This window comes from Sinocyclocheilus anshuiensis, unplaced genomic scaffold, assembly GCF_001515605.1.
Source record: "Sinocyclocheilus anshuiensis isolate Anshui unplaced genomic scaffold, SAMN03320099.WGS_v1.1 scaffold3024, whole genome shotgun sequence".
Classification (NCBI taxonomy): Eukaryota; Metazoa; Chordata; class Actinopteri; order Cypriniformes; family Cyprinidae; genus Sinocyclocheilus; species Sinocyclocheilus anshuiensis.
In genome coordinates, this window is record NW_015556049.1 from 10,663 (window position 1) to 18,891 (window position 8,229).

Sequence of the window (8,229 nt, forward strand, 5' to 3'; positions counted from 1 at the left end):
AGTGTGAGTGTGTGTGTGTGTGTTTGGGTGTGTGTGTGTGTGTGTGTTACCCCGTAGTCTTCTGAACTCTTCTGACCTTGTTACTCTCCTCCGCTGCATCTATTTGTATCATGACAAAAACAGCGTATGTACTACTTCAGTTCTTCTACTTCAAAATTTCATATTCAATTCAGTGAGATTCACGTTTGTAAACTTGGAGTATTTCTGATATTAGACTTTAAACTGCACTTCGTTTAACAGATCATTTTCTGGAAGAAAGTAAAATTGGCAAACACACTTACAGGCAGCGAGTGTCCGAACGCCAGAAGAACCAAAACCAGCAAAGCCATCTTCATCCTTAAAGTCACTGAACAAACAATCAAAGCAATTAATGAGGCATCTTCAGGGTTTCTGCGGGTCTTAAAGTCTTAATTCACCCTTTCGCAAATTAAGGGCTAAAAAAAAGGAGCAGAATGTCTTAAATACATAAAGTCGTGGCATTAAATGTTGCATGCACTGCAAAAAATGATCTTCCTCAGAGGTTTCCAGAGCAAACATCATTAAATCAAGATACATTTACTTGAGATGCAAAATGAAGATTTGAAGTCTTGTTTATGCTTAAAACAAGAAAAATATCTGCCAATGATTTTTTTAATATTGTTCTTGTTTTATCCATAAACTCACTTTATTTTGATCAGTTTCTCAAAAAACGATACTTCATATCTTCAGTCATTTTGCATCTCCAGAAAATGTATCTTGATTTAAGAATCTTTAGATGTTTGCACTGGAACACGAGTTCAATTAATTCCTTAAACTTTCTCAACTTGATCCAAAAAAGGTCTTAAAAGTCTTAAAATGAGACTCTAATGAAGAGCAGGTGGTTGGTTCTTACCTGTGATCGACCCGAAGCGCTCCGTTTCGGAGAACAGGACGGAGATCACGAGCTGAAGGTCGTCTGGATCTCCTCGATCTCACCGACGGCATTTAAACGAGCGTCCCGACAAGCGGGGGCCGTCAGACAGACGCTACGTGCTTTAATGAACATAACGGAGGCCCTATAAACATCTATTTGTGTCCGACCACAGGCAGATGGGCTAGATGGCTGAAAAAGAGCTATTTTGTAAACTGAGCTCATTGCCGGACACTGATATGAATTTTGATTATACAGATGTTTAATATAGACGTTTTAATTTCCCCTGTGAGACAATCGCAGCACTTTTGTGGGCAGATTTAATTGAAAGTGAGATCTTCAGGACGTGTGTGCATCGAGACGTGTTCTTCCTTTAGATCGCGCCTCGTTGTGCTGATGATGTAATGCGGCGGGAAGAAAGTAGCAGAACACGCCACAGGAAACTAAAGATGTGCTGTGACCTTCCTTTATTAGAGAGGAACTTCCTTTGCATCTGAAGCGCTGATTTGGATAATGAGTCTTTCAGATGTGTTTTCAAAGCTGGACACATTTGGTTCAGGAAAAATACATATTTTATTATAGATAATATTACAGATTTTGATCATAGATAAAAAAAAACATTTTATGATACATGCTAAAATGTCGATAGATTTTGTAGATAAGTAAAAAATATAGATCTATTTTATAAATAGATATTTTTCTAATAAAATACAACTTTTAGTACCATTAAGATTATTAAACTTAAATTCCTTTTACTGTGAGTGGAAAAATATATATTTATGAAAATTGTAATAGTTTTCTCTGTAAAGTTCAACAAATGCTACACTGTAAAACTTATTTTTTAGGTAGTAAATGAAGATGATTAAAATGCGTTTTTAATAAGAAAATACTATTTTAGGCTTTCTACTTCAAAAAAGAAATTTGCCATTTCTTTGTAATTATTTGTGAAATTTATCAGCAGTTTCTGAGTAATGTTTTAACGTACATCCTACACATTTTTTTAATTACCATAATTTATATTTACAATTGTACTCTACAATTTTTTGCATGACAATAATGAAAATTGTTTTCACAATACAATATTAAGAATGAAATTTAATTAAAATAATGCCACAATGCCAAAAATAAACTGTTTCCTTTATGCAACATATAATTTCTGCACAGGGAGATAATGTAAAATTTGTAAAAAAAAAACAAAAATAATAAAAAATCGTGATCTTTCTCACACATCTGAGAACTTTTCAAATTTGGAAATAATCCAAAATGATGCTGAAAGTTGGATAATAAGTATTGCAAGCTTATTTATTTAATTTATTGTATGTTTAATGTAAACTTATTTAATGTAAGTAATGTAAGTATTGTGAACTCATAACAATTTAAGACCCCTCCAGACCAGACCAGACTGCACCCAGCTCTCCAAAACCACACCAAATCCAGTCTGATTCGTTCATCTCCCTCAGGTACATTCAGAATTAATGCTAATAGATCAGATTCACACAAGATGACATCAGTGTCAAATTACTGAAATTTCATCCTAAGCTTTATTTTCTCAGAAAAAAAAAATGGTATGAATCACAAACTGACAGAAATCCAACAAAGACGAAAATCACTGACATTCAAAAATATATTTACATACAGGCGGTTATTTGGATAATTGAATGCACAAATGTCATGTTATGTCATACATGTGTAAGTGTTTCTAAGTTGTTGTTTTTTTGCATTATTGTAGATACTGTAATTTGCTGCAATATTGAAGTTGTAACGTAGACTTTGTTAGTTTTTCCTGTTCCTGTGTTTCCTCTTTGACCTAGTTTTCCATGCTCCCTTGATTAGTTCATTCTGTTCACCTGTGTTGATTTAATTACCTGGTTTGCCTTCTCCTAGTATTTAAGCCCTATGTTTTGCCCCTGCTCCTCAGTTCCGGTATTAATGTTGAATATCTCCTGCATGAGGATTTATTAAATAACTCTCTTTGTCAGGGTTTGGGTAAAGAGATGGCGGCGAGGACTCGGCACACAGGGAACAAAGACAAAAGCCATGTGCTCAGACAAAACAAAAACACAAGCACGTGGCCAGCAAAAAAAATAACAAGCCATGTGCTTGAACAAAAGAAGACGTGAACACGCAGCTAATAAGAGTACTCATAAGCCGCGTGTTCACACAAGACATGACAGCATGAAAGCATGCAGCCAATGAAAAACACAAGCTGCGTGCTACACAACACAACATAACATGAATGCACACAGCCGATAAAAACATGAACTGCGTGCAACAACACAAGACGACAAGAAAGCATGCTGCCGAACATGAACCATGTGCTACACAAGACACCACAACAAACGCAGCCAGTAGAACGTGGCCAGCAAAAAAAATCACAAGCCATGTGCTTGAACAAAAGAAGACGTGAACACGCAGCTAATAAGAGTACTCATAAGCCACGTGTTCACACAAGACATGACAGCATGAAAGCATGCAGCCAATGAAAAACACAAGCTGCATGCTACACAGCACAAGACATAACATGACACGAAAGCACGCAGCCGAAAACACGAGCAGACAGAAGAGCACACGGCCCGAGCGAACTCGAGACAGCATGCTCCCACAACAGGACAGAACATGGAGCACGAGTGTCCGAACCCCGACACGAAACCGAAACTCAACAAGACACGAGTGCCGGGATCCCAACACCACGCTCCAACATGAAACAAGGAAACAGGACACGCAGACAAGAGCGCACTCTCGAAGCCGCGCGCTCACATGAAAACAACGACATGACGGGAGTGTCAGGGCTCTGTCACAAAACCATGAATAAAGTCCACCTGGCGTCCCTAACGAGGAACACCAAAAACAAGACAGGAACATGACAACACAAGACCGACACACAACAACAGACAACACAAAACAGGAAAATCAAAACACAGAGACAAAGCCCAGCTAGTCATTAGAGGGACCAGGGAGGGTTGAGCCAGGGAGGCTCAGGCAGTCCAGGAGTTCCGGCAGGGGCCAGGGCGGAGCCAGAGGGACAAACCAGGGAGGCTCCGGGCTAACAGAAACCCTGGCAGACCACCAGGGCAGAGCCAGAGGGACAAACCAGGGAGGCTCCGGCTTAAAGGGGTCATATGATGTTGCTAAAAAGAACATTATTTTGTGTATTTGGTGTAATGAAATGTGTTTATGCGGTTCGTGTCCTCTTTTGGAAGGCCAAACAAAGTAGTTTCGCTTTCACAACGAAACACACGGCGGGCTAGAGTGAGCGGAGGGCGGCGGGCTTGAGAACAGCGCAGCCGGCGGATTCGATGAAGGAGTGTCTGGCGGGCTTGCGGCAAGCACATGTGACGACCCCGGGCTGGACTCCGCTTCGTCCACGGTGAAAGCCGATCCGGTACAGGGGGCCAGGGCGGAGCTGGGAGCTTGGCAGGCAGGAATGGTGGAGCCCGTATCAAGGATGGAACCGGCAGAGCAAGGAGCTTGGGCAGAACATGTAGCGCGAGTGTCCAAACCCCGACACGAAACCGAAACTCAACAAGACATGAGTGCCGGGATCTGAACACCATGCTCCAACATGAAGCAAGACATGCAGACGAGAGCGCACGGCTCAAGCACTCTCGAAGCCGCGCGCTCACATGAAAACAACGACATGACGGGAGTGTCAGGGCTCTGTCACAAAACCATGAATAAACTAGACTGAAGTGACAGAAACCTGACACTCTTGTTGATTCCTACTCCTGCGTTGTGTGCTTTCCATAGTGACAGAAGTATCAATAAGCACTATTTTAATGTTACATTATGTTACATTTATTCATTTATGTTTACATGTATTCTTTGTAGATGATTTATACAAAGCAACTTACAAATGAGGAACATCACACTCATTGTCAGAGAGACAAAAATATCCATAGTCCACAATGTCACGTTTATTAGAAAGCTGGATTAGGAAAGTCCCCAAATGCAAATGGTGATGGAAAAAATATGAGATGGAAGGAAAAATAATATTTCAATGCATTTGTGTTCTTTCCAAGTGAACGGAGAAATGCAAAAGCAGTGAAATATGATCACATATGTAATCCTATCTTAAGTATTTTGCATCACAGTTTCCTTTTAGGAACTCCGTATGAAACAAGCAAAAGCAGAGCTTAAAATACAGAATTGTTTTCTTTTTTTTTTTAATTGCATGCATAATGATTATATATATAAATGTATTTGCAGTCATTTTATGGAGTTTGTATAACATATTGATTCAACAAAAGTAAATGTAAATACTAAGTATTAAGTAATATGCGCTAAACAAACAAACAACAACAAAAAAAACAATAGTAAAGCAAACTGAAAGAAAACACAGTAAATGTTTGTCTCCATCACCTCATGAGTCATTAATCTGAATCATATAACTGACCTTAAACAAGTGTAAACATGATAGAAGTTCAAATAGACATGAAAAGACATTAAATGGAGATCATCTGAGTACAATTACAAAAAACTTCCTGATTCTAACAACAAAATATACATTTTCTCTGAAGCTGCTTTGAAACAATATGCTCTGTGAAAAAGGACTTTACAAATAAACTGGAATTGAATTGATTTGAATCATTTGAGTCCAAATGGCTTGATTGAATCTGTTATTTGACTCACACACAGTGGGTAAAACTTAAATAATTTTAGTGCTTTACTGATTACAAATTACATGACGAAAACTTTATTTAGTAACATAATATATTAGATTACAGATTATTAGTAATGTATTCTGAGTGCTTTATATGATTACATGAACAATTTACTGCCATTGTGTGAACATGTAATCAATAAGAAAGTAACTCATTATGAGCATTTTAAAATATGATATAATCTAATCACTAGTACTGAATATTAGTAATCTGATTGTGTAATCTGGATCACATGTACTCAGTGACTCTCCAGCACTCACTCGATGCAGATGAAAATGGTGGTGGGCCGCCTGGACCAAAAAATGCCTGGGCCAATTTTTTGTCCCAGTCCAGCCCTGCCTGTAATGATGAGAGAGTTTCTGTAGTTTGACATGTAGACGTACAGCAGCTCAGAGGATTGATCTACTCACCATCATAACACACAAAGGGATGCTGATGTGTACAGTCCTCGTCTGTCCATCGTCCCTGGTGATCAATCAATGCGCAGTCATCATGATTTGTGCCTCTGTTATTGGGTCTATTAGTTTTCCAGTGTGTGAATGTGGCGGTGCTGTTATCTGACCAAACCCAGAGTCTGTGCAGACCGATCCAGGCTTGTTTATCTGTTATGATGCTCTGAATCTGTTCATTCTCACTCTGATTCCTCACGCTGGCCAGATCTGTGTGATACTCTCTGCAGTATTTCTGAGCTTCAGTCCAGTTCTTTTCCCGCTGTCCAGAGACGAATCCTTTACTGGCTTTAAAACAGAAAGACATTTGTCTGAAATTTATTTAGAGTGAATCATATTCCTAGTGGAATTTTAAAAATGAGAAAAAACTGTTATTTCTGCTCTCATTTACCAAAAACAAAGAAACACATGGCTAATGCATTAAAAAAAGTGTTTATTATTACTGGTCATGAAAATACTCAGTATTGTTTTGAGCACATTTCTGAGTGTTGTGATCACTTACAGCTGAACTCACCATTATAACAGATGAAATGCATTATTGTACTACAGTCTGCATCATGCCATTTTCCTTTATGATCATTCACACAATTCTGTCCATTCCCACAATCCATGTAAACACAGTCTCCATCTCCATCTGGTTGTCGGTGTGGTTCAGTGTCCCAGTTCCTATACTGAGTCTCATGTGCTGTGTAGAAGGCAGGGTCACTCAGAGACCATATCCATGAGTCTGTACTCTTCAGCCCAATCCAGACACGATCAGAGCTACTCTTTATGAGCTGTTCAATGTCATTCTGTTCTTGTATGTCATTGATAGTGACCAGATCTGTGTATTTCTCCCTGCAGTAACTCTGAGCTTCAGTCCAGCTCTTCATCTGATTCACAAAGTGATACTGACGCGGAGCTCCTGCAGACGAACTGAGCACGGCTGAGGAGAGACACATTCACACAGATCTCAGGACTCATTACATCCACACTGTGTTTCAGTATGTGTTTGCTAAAGTGTTCTGAATGGTGCTTTTATATGTTCAGTGTTTCCCACAGGATTGGAGAGACTCTGGACCTCTAGTGGAAGAAAACTGAGTACAAATGCATGAATGTAGTGCATTTCCAGAGCAAAATTAACAGCTTCAACCCCTTTTCAGAGACCAAATTTTATTCTTTTTTATTTTATTAGTTACTCTCTGCCTGTTCTGTGCACTATATATCGAAATATAATCGATATCACATTATGGCTCAATGCCATAGTCATATCGCGAAGGTTGCGATTTAATTAAATAAAAATGAAGCGGGTAATGTGTTCGAGTGCAACCCATGACACGCAGCGCTTCACTCTGAAACATGCAGCGCATTTATTTATTTATTTGCTGGCAAACCACCAAAATAAAAGCAGTTTAATATTTTAATTTGAGCAGAGATGCACCGATCGACCATCGGCCATAAATCGGAACTGGACGGGTTTTTTTATTTCAGAGTCTGTAAACGGCGTTAAACAGAGGCCAGAGACGCAAAGAGGAAAAAAAACATTAGCAGGCAGAGCAAGCTCACTGTTCAATGCGCGAAGTATGAATGTATCTCTGAGGGGAACTGACTGTTTTAAGAAACAGTATAGAAGGCATTTTCCTTTCATCTTGCCTCTGTAGCCTATAATGCATTTAGTGTTTACAGCGGTAATCAAGGAAACAATGCATCACTGCTGTTCCTTAAGCGCCACCTGCTGGCAGAGAGTGAATTTTCATACAGCCCATCTGCTGTTTGCTATGTTTTGTGTAGCCTAATTTCACAAAGCTAAAGTCAGACCAGTCTAATTTAGATCAAAATATAGGCTAATAAAGCAACTAACCATATTCTTCATGCACTTCATGTCTTTTGCTTAAATAAAATACATAAAAAAATCAGCATTGGATTCTGATATGAAAAGTTAAGATCAGTGCATCCCTAAATTATTTATTTATTTATTGTGCAACTGTCTTATTTCATATGTAATTTTTTTTTATGTCATAAAGCTATGCAGTTTCTGTGTGAATGATCAGTGGTGGAACTGGCTGCGATGCAAGAGGCACCAGCTAAAATCTTGCCTAGGGCACCAAATTGGTCAGCGCCGGCCCTGCTTTCAGCACAGCACTAACACTAACTATCAACACTAGAACTAGTCAAGCACTCGTGTAAACACTCACTCACCTGTGAGCAGAAGAGACATAAATGTGATTCTCTCCATTTCTGAGGGAAAAAC